The sequence below is a fragment of the Dasypus novemcinctus genome, chromosome X (genome assembly GCF_030445035.2).
Source record: "Dasypus novemcinctus isolate mDasNov1 chromosome X, mDasNov1.1.hap2, whole genome shotgun sequence".
Classification (NCBI taxonomy): domain Eukaryota; kingdom Metazoa; phylum Chordata; class Mammalia; order Cingulata; family Dasypodidae; genus Dasypus; species Dasypus novemcinctus.
In genome coordinates this window covers 142,486,606-142,490,096 of record NC_080704.1, presented here as the reverse complement: position 1 = coordinate 142,490,096, position 3,491 = coordinate 142,486,606, and the positions used below count along the sequence as shown (strand labels likewise).

The 3,491-nt window shown below is 36.1% G+C and overlaps 1 pseudogene; it reads right to left on the bottom strand.

Annotated features, from left to right (window-relative positions):
• Nucleotides 1-715: 715 nt before the first annotated feature.
• LOC101423796 (serine/threonine-protein kinase Nek3 pseudogene) lies at nucleotides 716-2,075 on the bottom strand (annotated as a pseudogene).
• Between the last annotated feature and the right edge of the window lie 1,416 nt (nucleotides 2,076-3,491).

The following is a 3,491-nucleotide window of genomic DNA, read 5'->3' as shown; positions in this document are numbered from 1 at the left end:
GGTTATGTATTAACTAATAAGCTTATAGTTCTAAGGTTGAAAATAAAGTCCAAATCAAGGTAGCAGGCAAAATTTTCTCCCAAAATATCAGCTCCTGGTGATCATGGTCTCTTGTCCCATGGCAGGGCAATGAATGCATCAGCTTGTCTCAGTCTTCTTCTCCAGGCACCATTGTTTTCACCTTCTTACTGTCATGGTGGTCTCTCTGCTCCTGTATTCTCTCTTCTCGGTTCTGTTGATTTCAGCTTCTGACTTGTAGAATCTTCTCTTTCAGCTTCAAAGTGTTTCACTCTGTATTTTCATCCTCCTCATAAATAATTCCAATAAGAGAATTAATACACATTCTGGGCTTCTTTGCTTTATGGAAGTAATTTAATCAAATGGTCCTTATTGGTATCTATTCAAACTCTTCCACCTACAATAGATCTAGTTTCACAGGAATAAATTAATTTAGGAACATAATATTCTGTGGTTTGCAAAAGACTCAAACTACCACACTGTTACAAACATTCAATGTATTTGATATTGTTGCTAATAAATAGAAAACAAAAATTTTTGTATTTTGTCCTTGTATCTAACAAATTCGCTAAACTCATTTGTCGTATTTGTTTTTTGTAAACCAAATACTTACGAATCATTTGAAAATCTGATCAGTGATATTGAAGGAGCATTTCTTTTGGCATTATTCATCAGCCACTCATTACCATCCAGTTCATTACTTCAGTGCTGACATTCAATCAGAGCTGCCATCTTCTTTAAAATCCATTTCCTCCTCATCCAGTCTAGGTTCTAGTCTCTCTGAATCCAAATTTACAGCATCATGACCTCCATCAACATTGTATGATGCTGCTGTTTCTTCAGACAAGGTGTCTCTCATTGATCCTTCCAAACCTGGTTTACATGTCATGTATGTCTGAAAAGCCAAGCTGAGATCAGCATTCTTAAGGATGTTCATTATAGTTTCAAGGGTGTGTTTGAGCCACTGTTGCAGTATTTTCACTGTACTTTATTACAGAATCAGTTCTGTTATCCTCTGTGGTTAAACTATGGACAAAATTCCAAAGCATTAACTGATGTAGTAGATATGTTCTTCTTTCACTGTTGTCTGTGAGGACTTGATAAATTGACGTTACTTGGATGGAATGATTTACCTTTTTCTTCTCTGCTGATTCTCCTCAACACATTTCCTCCAAACTTTTATTAATGCCTTCTAAATCCAGAGGAGATTCACTTTCTACATTATTCTTCCTTTTGCATTGTGTTTACTTCATTTCCCAAAGCTATCCCAATTCTAATGGGATCCTTTCTTCCTGATGTATTATGCTTAGATCTTCTGGTTTCATCCAGTATGCCATATTCTGTGATGATCTCTGGGGGTAAGCACTTCTGGATAAGCAGTACCAAACTGCCTTGAGAAAGGAACTTTGTAGTTGAAGGGCAATTGTACAGATTCAGTTTAAACATCTGCTTGATTAGATACTGAAGCTCACAGGAAGAATGAGATGGCAACAGACTGATGGAAACTTGACATTTTTTTTGATGAGAAGTACTTTCCAATTATTTATCTGAAATGGATTTTTTAGGGTACAGAATTCATATAGAATGTATACCAATGGCTGTATGTCATGTTTGTTGTCATAGGGAATCATTTCCCAAATTTCTGCAGGTATGTAATAAAGTGTTCCCACAAATGTACAAGCAAATGCCATGGGCTTGGAGAGAAGATGTACAGATCCAAAATTTCCCAATTTTACTTTTACATTTTGGGTAAACAAGATATTCTTGGACTTGATATCTCTGTGTAATACACGTTTCTTGTGAATGTGATTTGCTCCAAGGCACATTTGTGTAAAACAATTAAGTTATCTTATCTTCAGCAAATGACTTTCCTTTTTGATGTTTGATGTTTTGCATTAGGTCCCCTACATCACAATATTGTGTCAAATTATACAGATTTCCTTCAGCTTGGGAATCCTTATTGCCATCATGGTAAAAATCCTATTACTGCTTTACTGCTGGCCCAAAAGCCCTCTGCCAAAGGAACCCTCCTTAAGCATGCTCAGTGTTGTGTAGTTGCCTATGCTGGGACCTCCACAAATTTGGCATGCATCAACAGAATCACTACTGGCTCTACCAAGCTGGGGTTACTGCAACCTGCAGCTCATGCCCAGGGCCTGCCTAGGGGCTGTGGATGCATGCACCAGGACCCTTTGGCAGCAGGGTTCCTAAGTGTCCCCAACCCAAGTGGTGTAACCTTGCTCTTCAGTAGCCATGTGGCAGCACTTGGTAGCTGCCACAACCCCTTGCTCTCCGGGAGAGATCACTTAACTTATCCTATTTTATTATTATTATTATTAAGATTCTTTAGGGTATTTCATGCATGATCATATCATCTAATTATAAATTTACTGTGATAACATTTAGCTTTCCAGTCTGGATATATATTACTTTTTATCTTGCATTGTTGTACTTGTTAGGACCTCAGGTACAGTGTGAGATAGTGTATTAGTATGTCAAATGGTTGCCAAAGCAAAGTATCAGAATTCTGTTGACTTTTATAAAAGATATTTATTTGTGGTAATTGTTTATAGTTAAAAGACCCTGAAAAGTCTATCTCATGGTTTCTTTCTCCCCAGGCAATTGTCACTTTTTGAAATAAGATTTTCACTGAATCTGGCTGGTCTCTCTTCCCTTGGTTTTCTCTTCCTCTTGGGGCTTCATAGGCCCTTGTTCTCCACAATTTCAGCTGTAGGTTGTCATAGGGCCATGTTCTTTCTGTCCCATGGCTGTATCAAAATCACAAAGCTCTCTTTTCTCGTAGTGCATCTTCTTGAGAGGGTTGCATTTCTATCATGCTAGCAAGGATTTGGAGACTCAAACTGAGTTACACTTTACTGAAATAGGCCAATCAGAAGCCCTGTATAGATGTTAGCAAGGAAACGTAATCAGAGGTCCCTCACTGTATTTAATACTGTCAAAGGACATCACACCCAGAGGAATAAATTACTTTACAAATATAACATTTCTCTTTTTGAGATTCATAAAAAAATCTCAAACTGTCAAAAATAGAAGTGATGAAAAATGTATTATTATATTTTTCCTAATGTTAAGAACAACTGTTTTATATCAACTTGTAGTATAACAGCAGCTCAAAGTTTTCGGTTTTATTAGTTGATTTTATGACTAAGGGAGTTTCCTTCTTTTTGTAGTTTACTGTTGATAGTTTTGAAATCATGAGGGGATATAGATTTTGTTTAATGATTTTATGAATATGTTCACAAAATAGTATTTTTAAATTTTATTTTATTGATGTTATTAAGTTCATTGACTGATTTTTTCAAAGTTGAACCATCCTTGCATTACTTGGATAAAGACCAAATGATTGTTATATTTTTCTTATAATTATTTGGTTAATGAAATGTGCTCGTATTTTGTTTATGCCTTAATTCTCAGTCCAAGCTCATATTGAATGTAGATGCTTAATGTTCTTT